The sequence below is a fragment of the Camelus ferus genome, chromosome 1 (genome assembly GCF_009834535.1).
Source record: "Camelus ferus isolate YT-003-E chromosome 1, BCGSAC_Cfer_1.0, whole genome shotgun sequence".
Classification (NCBI taxonomy): domain Eukaryota; kingdom Metazoa; phylum Chordata; class Mammalia; order Artiodactyla; family Camelidae; genus Camelus; species Camelus ferus.
In genome coordinates, this window is record NC_045696.1 from 39,590,178 (window position 1) to 39,616,902 (window position 26,725).

General features: G+C 41.2%; 1 protein-coding gene and 1 long non-coding RNA gene across 11 annotated transcripts in view; both read left to right on the plus strand.

Moving 5' to 3' along the window:
* The window catches only part of LOC106729154, a 91,306-nt gene extending 78,172 nt beyond the window's left edge, over nucleotides 1-13,134 (plus strand). Inside the window, exons 13-14 of one of the 2 annotated variants that reach the window (XR_004323522.1) lie at nucleotides 415-12,046; nucleotides 12,926-13,134. This is a non-coding gene — a long non-coding RNA (uncharacterized LOC106729154). The remainder of the gene's footprint in view (nucleotides 1-414; nucleotides 12,047-12,925) is intronic. The other variant, XR_004323523.1, reaches the window with a different exon arrangement.
* Nucleotides 13,135-17,352: 4,218 nt separating this feature from the next.
* ST3GAL6 (ST3 beta-galactoside alpha-2,3-sialyltransferase 6) overlaps nucleotides 17,353-26,725 on the plus strand; it is a 66,872-nt gene continuing 57,499 nt past the window's right edge. For 3 of the 9 annotated variants that reach the window (XM_032490005.1, XM_014556181.2, XM_032490038.1), the window contains exon 1: nucleotides 17,357-17,771. The gene's annotated coding sequence lies outside the window, so the exon portion shown is untranslated. The other 6 variants (XM_032490076.1, XM_032490049.1, XM_032490056.1 and 3 more) reach the window with 5 other exon arrangements.

Sequence of the window (26,725 nt, forward strand, 5' to 3'; positions counted from 1 at the left end):
TTTGTCCAGAGATTTCTTGTTCTGACATGCTTTCTATTTTACACTGAACTTATTTTGTACACGTATGAAAGAACCAAACATTAAAATATAGGGAATGTTGTCTTTTCAGAATCAGCCCTTAAGCACTGACTAAATGCTGAATCTTAAGCTTTCTTATCATTGGAAAAAATACAGAGGGAGGGTATAGCTCAGTGGTAGAGTGCACACTTAGCATGCACGAGGTCCTAGGTTCAATCCCCAGTACCTCTATCAAAAATAAATAAATAAACCAAGTTACTTCCCCTCCCCCAAAAACAAACAGGACATAAATAAATAAGTTAAAACTATTTTTAAAATATATGGTAGCACACATATATATATATGTCTCCCAGTCATAAAAAGTAAATAGATTTCTTTGCTTTTTTTTTTTTTTAGGTTTCTTTGCTTTGAACTGAGAGATACTTTGGTTAAGAAGCATCAGTTATTAATAAACCATACCTGCTTTCACAATACACAGAATTATCTGGGCCTCCAGTAGTTTAGATAATCAGATAACCAATCACAGGCTAAATCTCAAGGGCAAAGGAATGACCATTTATTGCAGCTACCAGAGCAGAGTGTCTGGCAAGAAACAGATAAGAAAACTCTTAAGAGTGAAGGTGTCTTGCACCAGGACCCAGCGAGTACCGAGCCCAGCAGGAATTTGGACCTGGGCCTGGCTGACCCCAAAGCCGGGGTCCTCTTCCCCTGGCCCCTCACTGTCTCTGGAAGGCAGGACGCAGTGTGTTTGTGATTCCTTCTTACGTGTCGCCCTGCTGCCATCCCTCACATCACAAAGTACAAAATCGAAAACCCATTCCCCTCCTCACTGCAGTATTGGTAACCTAATCTGTTGCTCTACCAGAACTCTAGAAGGAAGGGAGGGCTTAAAAGAAAGCATCCTCCCAAATGAATTTCCACCGTCTTGTATACATTTGGAGTGAACTCAAGACTAGAAAGGCAGGCAGTTTCTCGTACATCTACAGAGAGCAGTGACCCTGGAAAACCATTTTCTGAAATCAGTTTTTTGGCGCTGATCTGAAAGTGAGTGATTGTGTTTGGTTGCATGTTGGTTTGTGGGTGGTTGGTTTAGGACAGGAGGATCCACTTCATAGTTAAGGGTAGGGGTGAAGACCACTGCCCTCCTCCCTCCTCAGGCTTGTCAGACCAGTTAGAAGGGATGAACTTGGTTGCTGGTGATAATTTGCGGGTTGTATGGACGGTAGAAGGGATTTGAGTCCACCCATTATTTCCCAGTCCTCCTGACTTCCCTCTGCCAAACTCTATCTGGCTAACTCTCTTAATTTCCCTGTGGGTGGGAGTGGGGAAGGGGGTGGTGTTCCTTTTTTAACAAGATGACTTTCTTTTGATTTAGCCAAGGACTAAACTTGGATCTTAGGGAGAGAATGACTTTAAACAATTTACATTTGAAATGAGGAAGTGACAAAAATAAATTTTAAAAGAGTAGGAAGAGGCAAAGCCAGCTGTTTCCTATGAAGCCTTGACAGCTTCGCAGCTATTCACTGTCCTTTTGCCCCAGTGGAAACTGGCTTCCTCTCCAACCTCCCTCACCTGTCCCGACAGCTGTAACCTCACCACTGTCATTTCCCCTCAGAGTAAGATTCTGAGATACATTATATGAGCTCTGGGCCAACTCAGTCAGTTCTTTACTTAGTTATGGGCAAAGCTGTACTTTTCTTACAATAGCCGTAATAGATGACACTTTACAAATACTCCTTCGTTTAAACCTCATGGTCCTCCAATAAGAGGACTGATGAGGAAAGTGAGACTTAAGCTGTGTGTCCAAGTCATTTTTCTGACTCCAAGGCCTGTTCTCTAAACCAGAGGACTCCAAAATGTCTTCCCATCAGCAGAGTGCTCGTTAGAAACATAGATTTCCATGCATCCAACTCCAATATCCTGATCTAGTGAATGTGGAGTGAAGCCCAGATCTGTTTAAACAGACATCTCCAATGAAGGCAGGATTTAAATCTTGGCACTGCTGCTCTACATCTTTATAAACCTTACTTGGCACGGCCCCTGCACAGTTCTCAGTTCTGATAGTCACTCCTTCTTCTGGGTTCTCAGAGCACGCTGTTCTTACAACTAGTACAGCAGGAACCATGTTGTGCTAAAATTAGCTGGTTTTATTTCTGTCTCCCTGACTAGTTAGGGCGTTACTTGATGTCCAGGATATGGCTTCTTTCTGACTTCCTTTTTCTGACTTGCTCCTTCCACTGATCTTTACCGGGTTGGGTTCTCCTTGTTATTGGGGATTCTGCTTCAAATTTCCCTCCTCAGAGAACCTTTTCTGATGATGTTAATTAATTCAGAAGCCTACCACTCATTCACTGTCTTTTCACCCTATTTCATCATCTAGCAGAAGCATAGAGCTTCGCACAGGAGGTACTCAACTAGGACCAGATTATCCAAAGGCAGATTGAGTATATTCTTAGGGCACCAGAAAAACAGAGGTACTTTTTCTTTTTAAAAGAAGTTGATGAAAAACTATATTTTTAAACTGTAGAAGTCCTGTGGAAAAAATTAGGATCTTGCTGGTCTCTCTCCCACTTACATTATGGCTTAGTATTATTTTTATAGAGAATTACCTATTGAAAATGAGCTCTGTAACAACTGGGGGGTTTGAGTCTCTAAGGATTTTAATCTGGCACTAGTATATGTTTAGCATCATTGTTTTCCAAAACACTTTGAAGAAATTGGGCAGGTATTATTATCCAGTCTCATCTTGTAGAGGTTAAAAAAAGAAGCACACACAAAAAAGGAAATGGCATCAGATCTCACAGGTTAAAGGCTTAGTCCTACAAGACTCCACCTCCCTCCCCACTTCAGACTCCAATCACCAAGTCCACGTGGCCACCTGTGCTTCTTATCTGCCGCCTATAGATTGGGGGTTCCAATGACTCACTCCTTGGGTTCAGTTAATTTGCTAGGGCAGCTTACAGAATTCAGAGAAACATTTTACTTACTAGATTACCAGTTTATTATAAAAGGATATAACTTAGGAACAGCCAAGTGGAAGAGATGCATAGGGCAAGGAATGGGAAAGGGCACAGAGCTTCCATGTCCTCTCTGAGTGCACTACTCTCCCCAAATACACATGTGTTTACCAACCCAGAAGCTCTTGGAACCCCACACTGTTGGGTTTTTTGGAGGCTTCCTAACATAGGCATGATTGACTAAATCATTGGCCAATGGTCACTGAACTCAACCTCCAGCCTCTCTCCCCTCCTGGGAGGTCTGGTTGGTGAATCTGAATGTTCCAACCCACTAATCATAGGGTTGGTTCCCCTGGCAACCAGCCCCCATCCTTAGGTAAGGTCCGAAAGTCACCTCCTTCTAACTGGAAGAGGGCCTGAGATAAGTGGGAACACTGTCTTTTTCCATTGTCTCAGACTTTGTCATTAAAGTTTGACTTGACATTCTTCCCTAGACTTGGGGAGGACAGGTCAAATTTTCTTGCTCTGTCAAGTTTTAAAAGAAAGGATTCTTATAAATGGATTGTTCTTTACCATTATTCTCAATAAACTTTGGCAAGGATGTGACTCAGAATGAAACTACTCTTTTCATACGTGAATGCAGGCATAGGTCTTGTAAAATCTTTAAAGAGAAACAATGTGAGAAGAGCAAAGCCTGTCATTGATCTCTGAGGACCTGTCCCTTTCCAGAACCTAAACTGGGCCAGCAAACTGTTTCAACGCATCCTGATTCAAAATGAGGATGAGATGAAGGGGACAAAAGAGGAACTGGAGAAGTGAGAAGCTTAAGGAGATTGTAAGAGTATTTAGGAATATATGGTCCAAAAAGGACGTTTAGCAGAAATTAGAGGGATAGTTCTCTCCTCCACAGAAGGGAAGAAAGTTTGTTAAATAACCTTTTGCTGCAGCCTTTATTAATTTGTTGTTGCTATTGACATTTTCCTGGCTATCTCTTGGTTGAATTTTTGTCAAAATGTAGTGGGTTTAGTGCAATACTTAGAAATTTTGATATCATAGAATCTTAGACTTGTAGAAATTTTTGGAATTAGAAAATCAATCCTTTACCTATGCAGAGATTAATTCTGAAAAATAGCTATATGGTTAACACAGGCAAATTATTCCATCACTGGATATCTTGTGGTATTCATTTGAATGTCTGTATAAGTACACAGCCCTTTAATGATATGATTTGATCCAAAAGATAAAACTGGAGATAAATAGAGAAAAATAAATGAACCAAGAAATATGTCTAAAAGAGTCTCCCACCTGAAAATCAGGTTAGTAACCTTCATTTAAAATTAGTTCTTAAAGCCAACATTTTGATAAGACTGTAGAGACTCCATGGTTACTTTCTGATGAGAGCCTGGATGGTCAGGGTTCATGCTGCTAGCTGTACATACAGGATGCTTTGGGGCTGTAAAAAGGAAAAATGTGACTAACTTTAACATTAAGTGTATTTTAATATATTACATATTGATTAATAAATGACATGCTTTACACTGATTCCAGGGTTGGATAATTTAGCAGCTTGTCCACCTCATCAAGGATGCAGACCCTTTCTGTCTTCTTGCTCTACCTTCCTCAGATGTTGGCTTGATGTCTTATAGCTGGAAAAAGGGCAGGGAGAGCACTCACTTTCCTCATTTATCTTTAAAAAAAAATTTTTTTTATTGAAGTGTAGTTGATTTACAATGCTGTATCCTCACTTATCTTTTGAAGAGATAAGGAAAACTTTTCCAGAGGCCTTCCTCTCCTATCTCATTGGCAAGAATTGTGTTGCATGCCCATTCCTAACCTACTCCACCACAAAGGCAGTGGTTACCATGGTTGGCTCAAACCAATCCTGATTTACACCCCTGGGCTGGAAAAAGCCCAGTCTCCCTTAAAGTTTATGGCCCACTAATTCCTTAAAATACTTGGGTTTCTACTGACAAGGGTACAGGGGGAAAAGGATGTAAGACAGATGGTTCCACAAAGAAGGCAGTGTTGTGTGTTTGACAGTCAGTGGTGCACAGAGGAGGGTTTATATCACTTCCTCACCCCCCACAATGAAAGGAATTCTTATTATTCACAAGTTCTTTCAAATATTGAGATGATTGTTGCTTTTGTCATTTCCACTTGGGCTTGGAAATTTTCCTGGCTAGAAGTAAAAGGAGTCTAATTTCTTTGTGTTGGGTCAACTACCCTAGCAACAATGTTTAAATGCAGCTCTCACGTGACTCCTAAACTGTTTCCTAAAGCTCCTAAGCTACATTCCCCTAGTCTCCTTAGCCCTTCCTCAGGGTTTCCAAATCCTTCACTATGTCTTCTCACTGCACATCCCTTATTTCTCCTCAATGAACTACGAAATCTCACCTTTCAAGACCTCACTCTAGAAAGCCTTTCCAAGTTACTGGTGGCCACTATGCACTCCACAGTCTGCTGGAGTCCTCTCGTTCCTCCTCAATGCCAGCACTCACTGATTTCTATATGCTGGTCACCGTGCCAGAGACTTTATCAAGAGTCTCAATCTTCACAAGAACCCTGTGGGACAGTTGTAATTTGATTTCATCCCTCTCTTTTTTTTTTTTTTTTTTTTGTATATATATTTTGATTGAAGTGTAGTCAGTTTACAATGTGTCAGTTTCTGGTGTACAGCACAATACTTCATGTAATTTGATTTCAGTTTCATAAGTGAGAAACTTGAGGCACAGAGAGATTCAGCAATTCGCATAGGTCACTCAGTATGTAAATGGTGAGGCCAAGATTCAAAACCAGATGACTAGATTCCAGGGTCCTGGCTCATAAGATCTTATCTGTATCTCCAGAATTCTTCTTGCCCAGTCCCTGGCACATAGTGAACACTTCACAAATGTTTACTGAGTGAATGAATAATTCGTAATATTACTCTTCTGTATAATGTCATTTATCAATTTCCTCCTGAAAATGTATGCCCAGTATTGAAAACACTACTCCAGGGGGGAGGGGGTATAGCTCAAGTGGTAGAGTGAATGCTTAGCATACGCAAGATCCTGGGTTCAATCCCCAGTACCTCTGCTAAAAATAAATAAGTAAACCTAACTACCCCCAAAAAAATGAAAATAAAAAAGGAAACACTACTCCAAGTGGTTTTTGACCAGAACAAAATAAATGGCATAGGTGGGAAGCTGGATAATGCACCCCCCCCAAATTATCCACATCCTAATCCGCAGAAACTGTGAATATGTTACTTTAAATGGCAAAAGGAACTTTACAGATGTAATTAAGTTAAGGATCTTGAGATGGGGAGATTATCCAGGTGAGCTCAATGTAATTACAACAAATAAAAGGAGAGAGATGGTCAGAGTCAGAAGAGGATATGTTTTGAGAGAAACGAGGGTTACAGTCAGAAGGGAGAGATTTGAAGCTGCTACGCTGCTGGCCCTGAAGATGGAGGAAGGGGCCACGAGCCAAGGATGCAAGAGGGCTCTAGAAGCTGGAGAAGGCAAGGAAACTAAGCCCCCCTGGAACCTCCAGAAGGAATGCAGCCTTGATGATATCTTATTTTTCGGACTGCTGACCTACGGAACTGTAAGAAAATAAATTCTTGTTTTAAGCCAACAAAGTATACTTTGCTATAACAAAGTTTAGCAGCAAGAGGAAATAATACAGCATAGGTTTTTTTTAAAATAGCTATTTTTATTATCTTCAATGACCAGCCCATTCTTGGGCTATATGCTGTTTGATACCAGTTTTTTAATATTTAAACTGGGGACTCAACCCAGGACCTCATGCATGCTAAGCATGCGCTGTACCACTGACCTATTTCCCACCCACCACATAGGTAATTTTTTTCATGTGGTTTTCCATGTTTCTATTAATAACAGCCTAGTAGTGAAGTCCTCTTGATATTAGGAACATTGAGTTTTCAGACTGCAGGCAGATTAATCTAAAGATACAGATTCTCTGTTTTCATTTTTTTAAAGCCTCTTAGTTAGCATTTGTCCCGTGTTGCCCAGACCTTCTGAATTGTCACTACTATCCTAGTGCCTCTTGTTTGCTTTCATTATATATATATATATATATTTTTTTTTTTTTTTCATGGAGGTGCTGAGGGTTGAAGCCAGGACCTCAGTGCATGCTAAGCATGTGCTCTACCACTGAGCTATATACCTCCTACCTTTTTGTTCTCATTGATGCTGCCTTAGAAGTTTGTTTCCCAAAAGGCCCATTCACAAGAAATAACAAATTCCTCACATCCTCAGGGCTGCATTCTCATCACAAAATCTAACAATATACTATCCATTTGGATGTAGTCAGAATTTTTTTTTAATCTAAATTTCTAAAACATCTGCTGATGGGAGGTGAAGAGTCATTTCAAATTAAATCATTAAGGATCTCAACTTTCAGGTATTTTGAATCATGACAATCAGTGATAGAAGGAGATTTCTGACTTCAAGTTAATAGACCCTTGCATTTAGAATATAAAATATTTATTATTTTGTTTTGCCTACCTATTTAAATTTGTATTTTACTAATAACCTATGCCTTGTTATTCCTCCTATGAAACAGAGATCATCTATCTCACAGTCCTTTAATAATGACTTTAACTTGGGAAGCTGGTATATTTAATTCCCTAAGCCATGCTTGTTAAAGTGTGGTCCCTGGACAGGCAGCATCAGCAACTCTGAGAGCCTGTTAGAAATAAAAATTCTCAGGCCACACTCTGGTCCTACAGAATTAGAAACCCTGGGGTGGGGCCAGTACTCTGGAGGAATAATTAGAGCCTGGAGCTATGCTGGGTGACTGAGGTCAGAGTGTTATACTTCTAAAGACCTTTTCGGAAAAGTCATTCATATCTCAGTAGCTAAAAATCCTTGGGTAAGATTTTCTTCTGGCAAACTCACATGCATGTCTTATTTTAAGCAAGTATAACACTAGAAAAAAGGAAAATCTTTAAGAAAAAATTAACAAGGAAGATTATTTTCTGCACAAAACAAATTACAAATATCATTTTTCCAAATGCTTCCAGGAAGTTAGTTGTTTCCATTTATGTCTAACACTTACAATACCCTGCTATATAGTGGTTGTCTACATGTCTGTTCATCTGTAAATATCATCAAAGTGGAAAATCTGTCTGTTCACCACTGTTTCCTCTGAGCTTAGCCAATACATGACACATACAGACTCTCAGTAAGTATCTGTAGTCTGAATGCCTGTTTTCTCAAGACAGAAACTCCATTGTCTGGAATTCTGTATGTATATCTAGCCTTGAATGCCCCTGTGCTGGGCATATAGTAGGTTCTCAATAAACATATAAATGAATAAATCAATGAAATCATGATGTGTCTATCCAATTCCATTCCCACTATTAACATGATCAATTCACATCATGATGTCCTATAAAGTTTTGTTAGAAATAAGTAGACATGGATTTGTGCCAAAGGAATTTCTGTTGCACTAAGATTATGACTGCAAAAAATAATTGACATTAAAGCATTTAGATTGCACAAGGTACTTCTGTAGAGATGAGGAAAAGCCAGCTAATGAAAAGATAGAAAAATATTTCAGAAATTAACCTGAATTTTGACCAGAACCCATTTTATTATATCTGAACCAAAACAGATACTATTAAAAAAAAAAAGACTAATCATATTAAGTAATCAAATATTAACAAAAACTGATAATTGCGTGGTTCCAAAATAACAGGGAGAAACTTTACATTAAATCTGTCACTGCAAGTTTGCCATGCAATTTTTTTTTACTAAGTATATTTCTTAAGAAGTAAGTGACATTCATGTCCAAACTTTTATATTCATGATTGATTTCATGAAAAGATCCCAGACCTCAGTTTTCTAACTGGATATACAGAAAATCAAATCCACAGCAATTCTGTCTCTTGTTTTAACTGGTTTGGGGGGATAGAGAGAGGAGTAGATTGCAATAGAAACTGAAGAAAATCATCTTTCCCCCAAATAAGATGAGCTTGTTTTAAATTTGTTCGACCACTCAGCAAAGTTAAACACCGTTCATTGTTGTTGTTTTTATCTGATCCTTTAATATGATAACATGTATTGTGTGTGGCTTAGAGGTGGGGTTGGAACTCAATCTTATTTGCCTAGGAATCCTGTATTTTTGAAACTCAGATCTTCCATACTCAGAACTCAGTTTGAGAAAGGCTACTCAATTCCAAAAGCAAGTATTTATTTAATTCATTGTGAAATAACATTTGTAAAGAGAAGAACTGAAGAGGCCCACAGAACATTGCATCAGACTCTGTTTTTACTTGTTAGGTCACTCCTGGATGGATCTTTATTTTTAAAGATAGTAAGAAGAGAATCATTTTGACTATGGGAAAATAGAAATGATGATGAAATGGAAAACCTGATGTTTAGTTTGAAAAAATTTTTTAAAAAGACATAAATAAATGGATCACTCTTTGATCACAATCCAAAAGCTGGGAAATTAAGTTACATCTGTTTGCTTCAGTTAGTTTTTTTCTGTATGTGTCAGAGTCTGTTGAGGGGTTGCTGGGCAAAGGTATTAGATCCTTCTTCCTCTGCCAAATGAATGTATGTGCCAGGCATCTGGACCCACTCAGACCTAGGTTTGAATCTTGTTTTGTTCCTGTTTTAGTTCTCTTCATACAATCTCAATAATATTTAACTCTCAGGGTTGTTACTATTAAATGTGATCAGGAATGTCAAGTCCCTCCTTAGGGTTCCATGAATGTTAATTTCCTTCTCCTTCACCCACCTCTCATGCCTGTTTAGGGCTTTATGCATTTGGGGCTGCCATGTTCTGCCTTGTGTTGTTAGATGACTGTTAATAAGAATTTGTCTTAAACCTCTTTATGTCCCCCCACGTATCCCTGCTGTAAAGATTTATCCCTCCATCTCTAGAGGGTAACCAAGCTTTGAGGTTCTGTTGCTCAGTGACTTCTCTGATAAAGGGTTAAAAAAAAAAAAAAGTTACCAGATCCCTAGAAGACAACTCAAGTATGTTTTCAAAAGGGAAGAGTGATAGAGGCAGAGAAGGTGGAGTCCACTATTGTTTTCCATTTGGTCGGTTGCGGGGTTGGGGGAGAGTTGGGGAGGCAGGGAGTCAGGGAAAAGGAGCCTACATGAAGTCTGGGAGATCTGCCCCAGACTGGGAGGTGAAACACTGAGTTGTGGGTCCCTAGGTTATTGTCGTACAGAGAGCTGCTCTAGGTGATGTGACCTCTGATGAGGTGACTGCGGGAATCTAGGCCTGGGGAGAGAGAAATAAACACTAGGTGAGAGGGAAGCACAGGTGAAATGGAGGTGATGATGTCTGAAGGCTCTTTCAGGACACTGTTAATTATTAGAATGTCAGCTCCAGGAGAGTGAGGATTTTTGTCTGTTTCCTCACTAGCAAGCTATATTCCCAGCACCTAGAACAGTGCCTGGCGTATAGCAAGCACTTAATAAGTATATGTTTGATGACTGAATGTGGAGTGTGTTAATGACATGAAGGATAGAAGTTCAAGTAAGACGAAGGGAAAGGAGGAGAGGTCAAGGATGACTCTAAGGTTTCAAGTGTGAAGGTGGGAGAAAAGTATCATCAGTGACGAGTCAGTTAAGAGAAAAGTCTGGTTGGTGTAAAGGACTAAAACATTCGGTTTTCTATTTGTTGACTCTGCTTTTTGTAAAGTACTTTGCATACAGTGGGTAATGATAAATACATGTTGAACAGGATGCTCAGCAAGCAGTTGGAGGTACAAGACTGAAAATTAAGAAGTAGTCAGAACTGGAAATTGAAGACTGCCAAGCCCCTCTGTGAAAGTCATGAGTGGATCCCCGAGAGATCTCAGATATAGAATAAGTGTGGCAGGGAACGAGGGGAGACTGAACTGCAAGGAAATGCACATTTTCTGAAGCAATGTACAAAGGAACTTATGAATGCACCTTGGAGTTAGGTACAATTTAGAGACAACTTCCAGATATTTATCACTGGATTTTTATGGTTTTCCAGCCTGTGGGTTAGAATTTTGTCTGAGAAATTCTCAGTGGCAGGACTCAGTGCTAAAGGGCCCAGGAAGATTCGATGGTATTCAGCTTTTTAATCTATAGACAGTAAACCTTGTATCAGTTATACAAAATTTGGTGGATCCGAAGTCTAGGATCTGTTTGGCTTGGTTAAAATGCATTAATTTATCATGATTCGCACAGAGGCATACAATTAAATCCTCTCTACTCCCATCTCTCTCTCCAAGCAAAATCAAAATTATGTGTGCCTCTTTCTAACCCTTAGACAGGGATTCAGAATCCTTCAATTCTGTAGAGTAATATTAAACTGATGAAGATTTATCAATATTTATCAATATTTGTCACTTTTGAGGCACTGCAGATAGCTGTTTGGATGACCAGTATATCACCATGTGGTTAATATGCTGGTAATAATTAACAGCCATGAGCAGGATTTGAAAAAAAAAGTTGCCAATATGGCAATCTGAACACACATATACAAAATTAAAAAGTTTATAAGAAGATGCAGTAAAAACAAAAACTGTAGTAAAACAGAGTACTCTCTTAAATCACGGGGAAACAGTTAGTTTTAAGCCTTCATTTTACTTCTACTTCAGTTGTTCATAAGTGGTTCTTGTATCTATAAGTCTTTATTACCAATACTGGCTCCCTTGTATTCTTAATGTCCTGTAGTGTAATAAACTGTTCCCAGCAAGGGATGGAAATAAAGAACTGAAGTAATGGATTTGTCTGCTCCTGAGAAGCTGCTGAGCATGTTTTCTGTGTGATGGTCCCGATGCCATTACAACTACTCTGATGCCACTACTTCTGCTACTATAATTACCTTTAAAATGGGATGTCTCCCCAAGGGAGTTCAGGTGTGAAAGAGGGCAGACTCAGCCAGGAGGGATTATGACTAGGGATCTGAAGAAAGGTTTCAGTAATTTACCTTTCTTTTTCTTTCTTTTTTTTTTTAATTGAGTTATAGTCAGAGTAATTTACCTTCTATGTAACCCCGGAGAAAACATTCTGGTTTGGGGGAACTGGAGCAAGAACAATGGGAACTGGAAATGACTGCAATTCCACGTAAGTTAACATCTTGATACCCACGTGCAAAAGGCTAATTCTGCCTTTACACAATTAACCATGGTTGTGTTTTCCCAAAATATCACACTCTAGCATAAATAGCTATTAATTTTCCCATGTCCTTCATCTCTTGACTAGAAAGGCACAATGTCATGGGTGTGAAGCGTTTAATCTGGGTTCACATCCTAAATTTGATACATATTATTTCTGGGCCCTTGGACAAATTATGTAATTTCTCTGAGTTTTCAATTCTGCATCTGAAAAATGGAAATAGTGATATTTAGCTCACAGTGTTGCTGTGTATAATAAAAAATACAATCTATAAAATCACCTAGCACCTAGCAGGGGTATAATAAATAGGAGGTCACACTTGAGTTGTCAGCTTTAATAATGTAATAGCCAGTTATTTTACCAGCAAAAGTGAGTTTATTTGGGAAAAGCCACTTTACTAAAAACATTTAGAGTAAACAGCAAAAGCCCTCCCTCCCTTCCCCTCTTTGCTTTATAATTCTAGAAGAAATCTCTGTCAACATTTTGGTATGTAGCCTTCAGAACTTTTCTCACATTCACAAATATATACACACACATATCATTAGTCCTTTACTCTTCTGCTTAATATAAATGAATCACACACACAGAATGTGCTTTCTGGATGTAGAACTTCTAAAGCCAATATACTGTAGCTGCCATCACATTAGTGCATGTATGTGCACATTTATCATAGCTTTGCAATAGCTCATTCTTTACTAGGATATACCATAATCTAATTAGTCACCTTCTCTTTGTGGGCATTATTTTCCTGTTTTTAAACATTACAAACAATGCTGCTGTGACCATCCCTATACACATTCTTGGGTTTCTACATAATTATTTCTACAGGATGGAGTCCTAGAAAATGGAATTGCTGGTTTGAACGATACACGCATTTACAGCAGACTGGAGTTTGGAACTGCAGAGAAGCCTTTGTGCCACTCTCAGCCCTCTGTAATGACTCCACTTTGCACTGTGCTTCAGGAATCCAGTGGAGCATAGTTTTTTTTTAAGCATGCATTTCTGAACATGAAATATAAAGCAGTAAATTATTTGAGTACAGGTTCACATATCCTATGGTACAGGAAAAATGGGGTGTGAGAGGATGGCCGTGTCCCAGGTCTCGGGCGAGTGCCTGGGACATGCCCTGCCAAGTGAGGGGCCTTGGCTTTGCACAGGAAAGAATTCTAGAGCAAGGTGTACTTGAGTAAAAGTTGATTTATTCAGAGAGATGCAAACTCCATTGACTGAGTTTAGTTTATCCCAGAAGGCTAGAAAGGCCATGAGGCATGGGGGTGGGTATTTAGTTTAAAGTAAAAGTAGGCACACACTCCATAGACAGAGTGCAGGCCATCTCACTTAGAAGGGAGAGCAGCCTTGGCCATGAGGTGCGGGGGTTGTTAGTTTATATGAGCTCAGTTAATTCATAAGCTAACAAGTGAGAGGACTATTCCAACTACTTTGGGGGAGGGGCTGGGATTCCCAGGAACTGGGCCACCACCTACTTTTGGACCTTCTATGGCCAGCCTGGGAGGTGTCATGGCACCTGGGCAAGTGCCATTTAGTATGTATATAGTATGTATAATATATATATATATATTACAACAAGGGTACAACAAGGGTATATTACAACAAGGGTCTCCTGAAAGTCAAATCTCCTGCCGTCTTGGGCCTCAAGGTCTACTGGGAGTTGAATCTTTCACCATCTTGGTGTTAACTGCTGTGTCATTCCTTTAAATGCTCCCTTCCCTCCTATCTCACCTATGCCCACAATTCCACTTTATCCATCTTAGAACAACACTCTCATGACGTGAAATAGCATAAGGTCAGCTCTGTAACCAGCTAAGGTGAGAGAAAGGTGTTAGCTAAAACTGTTAAGTAAAATTAATGGGCTAAGTGAGTACTGTTACCTGCATATTCTGACAGAATGATCAGTCACGGGACTAGAAGTTAGGAGAGCATCTCCACAGATAGAAGGGGAGGCGGGGACATCTCCCTCCTCTCCTGAGATGGGGCATGGCAGCCGGGGCAGTGGTCCAAGGCTTCTAGCACATCTCAGGATTGAATGAGAGTTCTGAGCAAGCGGCTCGGGATGCAGCAGTTTTGCAGACAGCCCCCTTAAACTCCAGGGGGCGTCCTTCTGTCTGTGCAGCAACCAGAAGGGCTGCCCTCTTTGTTCACGGGGTAATGAGGAGTCAGCTTAGAATCTCAGTCCTTTCCCTCCAGGTCCTCTCTCCTAGGTCACTTGGCTGGGGACCAAACTGTCTTTGGGGGAGGAAAGTTAAGGAACTTTAATTAGGGTTTTGAAATTCAAATCCAACACAACCTTTTACATTTGATAACAATCACCAAATTGCCTTCAAAAAAGAAAGTTCTTTACACTTCCTTGCAGTTTCCTTGTCACCTTTGATGGAAACTCACTAATCTCATTAATCTTTTTAGTTTTTGCCAATCTGATTTCTCCTTGTTGTCTCCATTTCCTTACACAATGTGATGATTAAAAAGACACTAAAATTTTTGCACATGTTTGTGAACTATTTGTATTTCTTCTGTGAATTGCTTGCTTCTGGCCTGTGTCCTATTTTTAAAAGGGTTGTCTTTTTTTTATATATATAGGAATTCTTTAAATATTCTGCATATTAACCCTTCTAAATAATATTGCAGTTGTTTTCCATCAGTTGTCTGAATTATGGCTTCTACCATCTAGGTATTTCACATGTTCATGTGCTTAGAACACGCTGAATCCCAGCTCCACCCTCCCACCTCCCCTCACCTTCCAGCTTGTGGAAGGAGAGTAAAAGCAGTTCCTGAGAACTACTGGGACACTAAGACTTCTGAAACCTCAACAGGACTAATAGAATAAAGAGAGACTCCTTTTTACTAAACGGCAAATAAGCTTTCTGGTAGACCTGAATTCCTTCTTTATTCTCTCTCACAATACTGGAGAAATCAACACAGTGGTTATTTACATGTGCAAATATATGATCAGAGACTGCTCTAAACTGGAGACATTGGAGAAGTTAGGGTTCTGCTTAGAAGAACGTTTCTCCACACTGTAGGCAGAGTCATAGCTCTATGTCAGGATTTAGACTCCTTACATACTGGCTTATTATTTTTGAGAGGCACATGTACTTTAAACAATTGCTAACAGGAGATGAAACCCCAAGACAGCTAGAAGCTGGGGCTGGCAGGATCTTTCCCAGAGATGGAGGAAGGACTGTGTGCAAAAAGGATTAGCTTGGTAAAGCTAAGTCTTGAGCCAGATATTGTTTAAAACTGAACAACCTAAGCCTTGAGAATGTTAAGTAAACTCCTTTTTATTAGTAACTTATAAGGGGATATTGTGTGAAAGTGGCCTCTCATCACCTTGAAGGTGTCTCCAGTCCTGCAGTTCATCTACTGTGATCTGATGTGACCTGCTGAGAGCATGCCCCTACAAGGAGGTCTCCTCTGCATGCTGTAGACAGTCCTACATCTATCATGCCAAGAAAGCTTGTACTTGGGACAGGGCATGAGAATGGGAAGGCAAGCCCTACACTGGGATGAGTAAGAAATACTACTTTCTTTAACCTTACTCTAGACTATGAGCCTATGGGTGCTGAATGGCACCCCAGGGTAGTGTGGAGAGCCTGACTCTCACCTGTCCCTGCATACACAGAGGACACAGCCCATGAAAAATGTCATTCTAATTCAAAGAGATTGCACCATCCATAATCAAAAAAACAAACCTAGCAAACAGAGCCAGTCCTATATGTACACTGCCTAAATATTATGTTTTCAGGGGCCTTTAAAGGACCCTGCATGTTCCAATAGCCCTCTCCTACTTCCTGGCCCTTCCTCTCCCACCTCATTAGAATGAATCTACACAAAAGCTGAGTTAAATATATTTACATTGTGAAAACATCCCCCGCCCCCACCACTGGTCAAATTACCAAAATCACTATCCCAGAGAGGTCTACAAATTTATAAACCTACCACCCTGTTTAATTCTTTATCACCTTTTACAAGAATTCAAAACTTTTACATAGTTGCGATCATGTGTCCATGCAATAATGTATCCTGTGTTGTTTGTTTGTTTTTTTAAATAACATTTCACAGGTCAAAAGCCCCTGCCCCAGATAGTTACATACTGGTAAGTTCCTGGGAAGAAAACTGGTTTTGGTTCCAGGCACATTCATTTGAATCACAGTTCAAAAATAGATCTTGTATGACTTTGGGAGCATTACTTAACCTCCTGACTCCATTTTGTAATTCCTAGGATGAGATTACTCTGGCTCACAGGATAAATACGAAGAACAGATATGACATATGGAGGGTAGCTGACTCATGGTGGGCAGTGACTGGTAGTTCATATTCTTACTTCCTGAATTGATGGTTTTTGTGATAAGCACTGTGCCAAGAATTCTTTATGTCATTGTCTCTTCTAACCCTCCTAACAACCTCTGAAAATAGGTTGTATTATCTCACTTTCAAGGTGACCAAAAGGAAGTACACTGAGTCACTTGCTCAAGGTCACAAAGCAGGCCAGTGGAGGAGGTGGACTTTGAAGTAGGCTTCGGTGGACAGTGCCTTTTTTGGCCACTACTGAATAAGAAGCACAAATGTCACCTAGGAACAGCAGATGGCCTCTCCCCTTAACACATAACTTTGCAGATCTAAAAATCCTAGGGAAGCCAGGGTGGAGGAGATTTAACACTACTTTAATTCTGAAGAATGTGAACAAGAGAAGGGTAAGAAGAAACTCCAGAAAACCTAAAAGGGCAGAGTAACCTCAAGAAAAATGGGCCTAGATGGACAAATACCGGGAACATCTTTCACTACTCTGATGTCTCAGCAATCACCTTTAAAATTACAAAATTCGTGTGGGTTACTTCAAAGGCAATTTGTAGAAACGGACAAGAATTTTCTGAACCCTCTGGGTTTTTTGATTAGTAGAACTGGGAGAATAACAAGTGCTGCCTCCTAGGGCTGTTGTTAAAATTAATGCAAATACCAGCAAGTCTTCACAGACAGAGGACTTCCTTAGTGCTCGACCCGCTGCTCACTTTGAACAGTACCCAGGTCTGTGGCTCTTCTCCCCAGGGTCATCTGATGGCACGCGATCATGGTGCTTAGTGCCAAAGTCTGGAGTTATTAATGCTGTTAGACAATGAATTATTTCACAAACACTGAAATTTAAAAAGTATTCACAGCCATCCAAGTATGAAGACATTTTTAATACACGCTTTTCTCAAGGGAGACCCACTTCCTGAAGAAAAGGAAATGCATGTCTCACCTTCGTTATTCTCCCTACAGTAACTTCTCCTCCAAAAGATGAAAAGCCCTAACACGTTAGTCCTTGAAGGGCAGAGCCCAGGAATTCCGGTGTCTGAACAGCCCCTACTCTTTCTACTTAGGACCAAACCGCCTGCCCCGCCTCGAGTCACAGAAGTCCCCGATGCGCAGAGCAAAAGTGTTTACTTCGGCCGCCTGCCTGCCCGGCGGGGAGGGGAAGCACCCGAGCCGCCCCTCACTTTCGCCCCTGCAGCTCAAACTAACCAGGGCGGGATGGGAGTGTCTTCTTGGCTGGGGAACTTGATCCTCCTACCTTGTCCCGAAGCCACCCGCCGCTTTTCCCCGGCCCTCCCTTCGTGGTGATTTTCCTATCCGGGACGCCCGGAGAGGGCGCGCGGCTGGTGTCCGCCCAGCCCGAAAGGTAGGGGCTCGGCTGCTACCCGGGGAACGGAGAGCCCCACTGCCTCCCGCCGCATTGCATCTTCCTCCGCGAACTTGGGGGCGGCCGCGGTCATCACGCAGCCCGCGCCAGCCGCCGAGCAGGAGGAGCTTCCCCGCGGCTCCGGAGGCGCTCGGCGCTTTCGCCCGGAATCGGGACCCGCGCGCGGCGGGCGCGGCGGACTCCGGGCGGCGCTGAGCCCTTCCCGGCTGCCCCGCTAGGTCCGAGGAGACTGCATTCCGCCTGCGCCACCTTCCTCCGGTTTCCGCCGGCCGCGGGCTTCGGCGGCCCGATGCTGCAGGCGCCGCGGGAGAGGCAGCAGTGGACTGGAGCGAAGGGCGGCGGAAGAGCGGAGAGCGGCGGGCCCCCGGCCGCGGAGCCCGGCACCCTCCTGCGGTCTTCACGCCAGGGCCTCGGCGGGTAACTCCCCCGCCCTCTTGGCTGCGGGTTTGCGTCGCCGAGGGGAGGGAGGTTGGGGGTGAGGGGAGGGAGGTTGGGGGTGCGGGGAGACCCTCGGGCGGTGCAGCCGCTGAGGCTCAGGGTCAAGGGCGGGGGAGGCGCGCTGAGGTCACTGCCTCTGCACGCATCCTCCCGACCCCGGGAGCTGCGGGGGGCAACTCCGCGACCCCTGGGTTTACGGGGTGGGGAGCACCGGGGGCGCAGTGGAGCACTGGGGCGCTCGGAACCCGATGCTCGCCGGGGAAGGACGCGAGGGGCGCCAGGCGTTCGGGCGCTGGAGAGGCCGACGCGGGTGGCGGGCTCCTCACTCACTATTGTTTTCTTGTAAAAGGGTCTGTACGCTAGCAGGGGTAAGAGGTCTGGAAGGTTCTCTTCTTTTACCTTACAAAAATTTCCGAGGCACCGTTTTTCCCGCCACGGTGGAACTGGACCTAACAAAACCAGCCCCAAGGCGGTTTGGGGGAAAAGGGCGGCGGTGAGAAAATTGCAGTGCCTGGGCTGCCGTTAGTTTTCAAGAAAGGGGAGAAGAAACTTGTGGTTTTGAGGCTGATTGTTCCAGAACTCTCAAGATCCCAGTCCCTTGTGTGCTGTTATTTTGGCTTAGAATATCTATAAAAAGCGATTTTCAGAAACTAAAAACAAACCCAAAGCACATTTTGGGGGGGGGTCTTCAGTAGAAGAGGGGGAGAGGTTGGGGACGGGCGTAGAGTAGCTGCTGTTCAGAGATAATGTTTTTTAAAACGATGCTTGGAAGTGGGGATAAGAATGACATCTTGAATGCCAGCATGTTAGAAACGACATAAGCAGCAGACTCTAGAATCAAAAAGTCACATTGCTGTAAGACGAATGCAGTCCCAGCTGTAATTAGGTAGTTAAGGAAGCTACATTTCTGCCAGAAACTCCTCGCCCTCTGGCCTTTCACACCAACGTTCACACTAATCTTCAGGTGTGAGAGCCTCCTTTACGAGGCTAGTTTGGGTATTTGCCTTTCTGGTCTTCAAACTTTCTCTCCCAGCTGCAGACCATGGAACTCTCTTTTTACATGGAGTTGTTAAACATGTGAGAAGATCTGGTCAGGCTACCGGGTTGTTTTCCGTTTGAAAGCATGCTGATCTGACATTTGTAAATGGATTTGTTTTCCCTTCCTTCTCTTCCTTTTTGTCTCACCGACAGCTGCTTTTAATACCAAGATCTGCAAAAGAGCCACCGTTAGATTGTTATCTAGTTTGTCCTCTCTGAATAAGCCTATTGACCTGGGAGACACTTTAGATAATGGAAACTGGTTTATAAGGAGAGAACTTTTCTAGAAACTGTATTTTCCTGTTCCGGCTACCAAAGCTGTCCTTAATTGTGGAGGGGGAGGGAAGGTCTTCACTGGTTGCCTAATGGGGCTTCTCTTGAGCAATATTTTTACCATCATCTCATATTGTACCATGTTTATTATGGCGCAATAAAACAAGACTGCTTTTTTGACTATTTTTCAGTAGATTTGTTGGAAATAATTTTTTATGCCCCCAAATCAGTACAGATCTGTGGGCTCAGAAGAGAATAGACAGTACTGGCAGAAGAATGCCATTAAGAGACATACCATTTAAAAAAAAAAAATCAGTCTTTTGTGGAAATTGCAATTTTCCTGTTTTCTCCCTCCGGAAATTAGTGGCAGCTCTTTTCTTCTGTTGGAGATGTTTTTGTGTTCCATATCATGTGGGATATTCTGGGAGAGAAGTGAAACAATACCGTATTTCCGATATTTCTCTGATAAGCATTATCTGCTAACCATGCAGGTTACCACCTGGCTTCTGTGGATTTATGATTCCATCTAGACTGGGGACCAGAAATTTGTTTCACATGCCTTCCAGGTGATGCTTATCAAGGTGAGGCATGCACAAAACTCAGGTGGCACCCACTGTGATTCCCCATGGGTTCCCATATCCTGTTTTCCCAACAGCCCTATGAGACAGGAATGTTTAATGTGATTTTATAGTTAAAAAAAACTGAGACTACCCGAGGTTAAGGGACTTAGAATGGATCACAGGAAGGTCACTTCACCACTGCCTTACACCATTCCAGACAATTGCACACACTTCGGTTATATATCACCTGATCAGAATTTACCTCTCAGACTGGCCTTCTTGAGTAGGTGCTCTGCAAACTTTGTCTTTCCTTCTGACAGCTTCAGACTTTCACCAATTAGTTATCTTTTATCTTCTCTACATCTTTGACATGCCCCTTAGATGTGCTGTGTCTGGCCAAATTCATGACGTCATGTTATCTTCGATGGCTTATATTCTGAGAGTTTGTTTCACTCTGAATATGTTTTCAAAGAAATTCCTACTCATCCTTCATGCTGGGAAGATGTATTCCCAGATCTACATCCCCACCCTCACAGTTGAAGTGAACCTCTCCTATTTATCCCAACTACAGTGGATGACAGCACACACTGCAATTTCCAATTGAATTCTGACAGATTGAAAATAAAAAGTATTTAATTGAGGGTGAGCTTAAGGTGTGGAGTAGGGTGTATGCATTGGATGTTATGGTGTTCCAGTAGAAAACTGTCATTGTGGTTTCTTATCAGGGTGTCAGGAGCTCAGTGCCCTCAGTGTGATAGTTTAGCCAATGTTCTTTCCCCTGACAATAACTCCCCGGTACTGAATCAGTGGGAGTATCAAAACTTGGTCAAGAACTTGGCTGCCATAGGGGTGAGATTCTGGAGTTGAAGTTATGAAGGTAAAAGAGAGTAAAGGGCAGTAGGATCTGAGTCTCTTTTCCACATCCATGGATCTTTTTTTAAAGAGCTGTTGGTTATCCAGGGAGGTATGGCCCACTTACTGTTTCCTGCCACAGCCTTCTGCATCTGACCAGGGCCTTTCCTCTTCCAGGACCATTGGGAAAGAGGGGAAGGAAAGTGCCCAACCCTTAGATAAGGATTTTCTTATCCTAAACACTGAAAAGCTGAGTGAAAAGGGTCCCTTTTCCCTCCGTACATCTGAGACATAGGGTGCCAATGACATTGTCTCCTTCAGTAGCTTGTAGTAATACTGGGTTTTGACGAACTCTTTCAATATTGATTTAGTTTTTATCTGGTTGGGACTGGAAAGGTCTGTAGAAGCTGAGGGAATAAGCCTCCAGGGGAAGAGGTGGCAAGGAAGCCAGAGATTCCTCCAAGGGAGGCAGGTTTCTCTCACCTTCCTAGGCTGGGGAAGCAGATCCGGGGCTGGTATGGCTCTGGGTGGTGGTCCCTGCACTCAGACCAGGCAACAGGGAGCAGACAGTGGTTTTGCAATGGCTCTTCAGTGACTTTCTCCTGCCGTCTATAAGGGAGGACTGGAGAGTCAAGCAGTATTTACTGAGTACCCCCCGTGGAACGGGAGACATCCTGGGTGCTAGGCATGGGGGTGCAGCATTGAGCAAAACAGATGAAGCCCCCACTCTTATAGAGCTTTTTTTTTTGTGGGAAATAGACTTAATAAACCGGTTACAAATAAATGAAAAAAATTTTTTCAGATAGAATGAGTGTTACAAAGACAATGCAGTGTGCAGGGGGTGATGGAAGCTAATTTAGAGCAGTCAGAGAGCTCCTCTGAGGAGAGGATATTTGAAGTGAGATGTGAATGATAAGGAGCCATTCAAGGGGAGAGCAGAAGGAAGAGAATTCTAGGCAGAGGAACAGCACCTGCAAAGGCCCTGGGGCATGAATGAATTTGGAGTGTTTGAAGAACTTGCACATGGAGATGTAAAAGGGGAAAAGATAGGAGATGAAGTCAGTGAGGTAGGCAGAAGACAGCTTATGTGAAGCCTTCCAATCTTAGACAGGAGTTTGAATTGTGTTTTCAAAGAGTAGGATGCCACTGGAAATTCTAAATTAGAGACTCAGTCTTCACCTGGGTGGGTGATGGGGTTTCCCGTTTGTCTTATAGACACACATGTACACATGTGTATTTTCACTCTCAGTTTGTTTTTATTCTCCCTGTTAATTGGCCGTCACTGATTTCTTTGCCCTAGACCAGGGCACAGGCATATCCACATGGAGAGGCAGAGCTCAGAGAACCCTGGACAGGGGTCCTCTTATCCTCTGAAATAAATCCATATACTCACTCAGTTTCACCTTCATGCATGGAACTCTCCATCACTGGCTTTGACATCTCCACCGCTCTCCAGACTGAGTCTCTGTCTCTAAGTCTCTAGGTTGGCTGGTCACATCCAAAAGTAGATCCTAAAAATTAATTATCTAGTCAAATCAATCACAGTTGGTATCTTTTGCTAGACAGTGATGTCCCAGGAGGGGAGATTCTGAATAATGAGAAGGTCTTGCCTTTTCCTGAGCTCCCCTTCCCACAGGCTATGCAGTCTGTTATGGGAGGTCCAGTTTCAGGGGAAATGTGCAGGACTCTGTAATAGTTGTCAAGGCACTATTCTGTGCCTTAGAACTTTCATTTCTATTGTTCTTTGTACATGATCTTGGCAGTCCTAGAATAGCACTTAAATCATGAAAGTTTATGTCCAAGTTAGTATCTCCTAGTCGCACTGGTTTATCAGAAAGGAATAGAAGCATTTTATCAGCCAACTTTTGATTCCTAGATTACAATTTATAACTCTTGGGGGAAACTTAGTATGTACTTCAGAGAGAAAATTGTTTTTGAGATTCTTTAGCCAGATGCCCTGCTTATTTATGAACATACATACTTAACTAATGTATATAACTTAACAGCTCACTTTGAACTTTTTGTTTTTTTTTTCTTTTTTCTGATTGATGTCGTGGCATTAAATCTGAAACAAGTTTCTATTTGAGAGGGCAATGATGATGTCTTGTCTTGCTCACCCCGTGTCCTTGGTATCTGGTGTAGTGTCCAGAACATTATAGATAGAGCAGACATTTGCCAAATGGCCTGACCAGGGTTCATGAATTAACTCACAATGTAAATATCTTAGCTCAATTGTAACTTCTTTATAGCTGTTAGGATTCATCTTTATAGCTCTTAAGATTATCAGTTTGTCATCTCAAAAAATGTGCCCATTGGAGAAGACAGGTGAAAGGTGAACTCATTACTGTAGATTTGTCTATATTAATTAAAACCCTTCTGGTTTTGAAGTGTTTTTTTTTTTTCTTTTAGAAAATAATATAGTGTTCTTATGCTGACAGATAAGAGACTAGTATGTGAATGTTATCAGATCAGGATATGAGAAAATATTCTCAAATTTGTTTTCACGTACAGTAAACTTTTAGGACAGCTTCATAATTCATAATGTATGATAATTCGAGTTGGGTTAGTCAGGTTTGTGGTTACGTTACTGAGGAAATAAGTGTGCCAAGAATGTGGATAACAAAATCACTTAATAGCACAGTGTCTCACATCCATGATTTCATGCCCTTTCATAGGCAGAGATTTGCACTGCTTAAGTTCCAGGGCTTGTTATGATATTTCTTAGATTTCTATTGGGTATCATTTAACCTAGCTGGAGACATAAACAAATGCCCTGGAAATAGAAAGCTCTCCTCATCAAGCTCGCCAGAGCTGGGAGGGGTTCCTGCCTGGCAGAGCGCAGTGGGAGAGGCCCAGTTGTGAGCTCTTGCTGGGACTCTGAGTGACAAAGTTTCTTACAAAGAATGATGTTGTCAGGGGGCATATACATAATTTAAAAATTCTGAATATTGAAAGAGTCTACCTTTTAGATTTGTTTTTTCCTGTCCCTCAAGGACGTGATGCCATATAAATACAGCCTCTTGTCTCTGAGCTGATTTTACGGGGTCACCCTCCTTCCACTGCATCCGATTCTAGTCCTCAGAGAGGTTATCTGCTCACAGCTTCTGACGGTTTGCTGGTTTTCTTCTTAGGAAATATTCTATTGCAGATATTTAGGCCAGCACCATGGAAGGTGCTCCTTTTATTGAAATAACAAAATAAAGTATAAAATAGTTTAAAAAGTAATACAATATAAAATATAATAAATGAAATAAAATAAACTGCTTTTATTAAAACCTGTGCCGCCCTTTAGGATTTGAGAGTCCTTCATGTATCAAGGGATAGAGGAAGCAAAGAGAAGGGAATTTGTATATTTTCTATGCTCAGCATAGAGCCAAAGACTAAGAGATCAGAGATTTTAAAAAATTCCCTGACTTCTTTTCATGAATAATAAAAACTTAATATAAAATATAGATAATATAGAAAATATAATTATATAATATATATTATATAAATATAGATTATAATATATAATATATATTATATAAATATAGATTATAATATAATATATAGATTATATATAATTATTATTATAATATAACAGAGATAATATAAAATTATAAAACTGCACTTAAAAAATGGAAAATGGGTTATCCAGTTGCATTTAGATGAGAGCAATGAGATGACAATCCAGGCATCTCCACTGATTTTTCAACTGCTTGTAAGCAACAGCAGCTAATTTATATAACCTTATTTAATTGACAGACTCTGAAAGTTAAAGGGACTTTCTGTTGTCAATGTGAATGATCGTTGTGAGATAAAGAACACCACCGTCAAGACACTTCTGATACTTGGAGCCAATATTTCAGGTCAATGTCAAAGTGAGTTAGCTAATCACTCTTGTTTCATCCCAGCTATGCTACAATTAAATTAGAAATAATTGGATTTTTTTTCATAAGCAGGATGTTAAGCGATATGTGTAATTTCTCATCATGAAGGACCTGTAAATGTTTTCCAGGCCCTGATTTTTTTGGAGGAAAAGTCTGACCCTCCCACTGCAAAAAACCAATAAACAAAGGCCAAAAAACCCCACTATTTTTGCAGAGTTGGTGGGTGGGGCTCTTCTGCTTTAACCATAGGTAATATAATTATATTATTATAAAAAGCTTCTACCCAAGTTCTCCATCTATGATCACCAATACTCCTGTCCACACACCTTTCATAATAACATTCCTCAAGCGTGGTTTTCATTACGGAAACTTTTTTCTGCTCAGAAATCCGGAGAATTTCTCCCACGGCCCTTTGAAGTTTTCTGCCATCCTGCGTTGCTGACTTTCTTTTCGCCCTCCGGTTGAACCTGTGGTCTCTGTAACTCGCCATGTTCCTCTGACACTCAGCGCTGTTTTCCTTCATTCCACACTCCCCCATCAGGCCAGATTGTAACCTTTTTTCACCTTCAGGGCTAATGACTGCACAACTCTAAACAAAATGCCTTACATTTCTGAGCATCACTTTCGTTATCTATGAACTTGAAATAATGTTCACATCACAGTTATGGTAATTAAAAAGAAAACCCATTTAAATAGTTCAGCATAGTGCCTGACAAATATCAAACATTTAATCTATGTTACTTGACACTACTATTATAACTCTATCATTATAACTGTTCTTCCTCAAATTGTTCAGCATGGACTTTCTCCAGAAAGGCCTTTCTGTTTGACCTTCTCTAGTTCTGATCTTTTCCCCAGTCTGCTTCCTCTTAGCACCTGACTTCACTTTGGAGTCTATTAATCTACCCATGTTGTTGTAGTTCTTTAATTATTTTTCAGTGAACAGCAACAAGTATTTGGGCATTTATCATGTACCAGACATGGTGCTATTTATAATATAGGGGGTCCATGGACATACAGTGGAGAGGTGCAGTGTGTGTGTGTGCACATATGTAAGTGTGTGCATCTGTGTGCACACATGGGCTCCAGGTGGAGTTCGGGGGATGAAAATCTGTTGGTTGAATAGCACTATGAGTTTTTCAGAATAAACTAGCGTTAAGAAGTAAAAACTACTCTCATCAGATATCCATTAAAAAAATTAACATGTTTGTCTTTTTTTCTATAGTTTAAAAAATATGATATAGTTATCTGTATTTTTTAATTTGCATTTTAATTTATTTTTATTGAGATATAGTGGATGTAGAATATTACATAAGTTTCAGGTGTACAACATGGTGAGTCATAATTTTAAAGCTTATGCTCCATCTATAGTTATTATAAAATATTGGCTATATTCCCTGTGTTGTACAATATATTCTTTGCTTTCATTTTTTTAGTGAAGTATAGTTGATTTACAATGTTATTAGTTTCTGGTGTATGGCATAGTGATCCAGTTATATGTGTGTGTGTGTATATATACACATTCTTTTTTATAGTTATCTGTATTCTTGGAACAGCTTTGCCCATTTTGCCTTCTTAGAAGCTCCTCTATCCTCATCCAAATGCAGGGTGAGAGAAAAAAAAAGAGCAGAATCCCAGTAGATGATTCCAGTTTATGGCGGGGAGGGGGAAGGATGGGAAGGGACACTCCAGGCAGCAGGAACAGCATGATCAAAGGCACTGAAGCATGAAACAGTGTTGAGTATGACAGAGAACTCTGCAAAACTGGGTGCTCATAGGGCATAATGTTCGAAGTTAAGTGTTGGGGGAGATGATGCAGGAGAGAATAAGACTCAGATCTGTGGCCTATATGGTTACATCGCCCTAGAAGGATGTATACTTGGGCTGCAGGTCTATATGGACA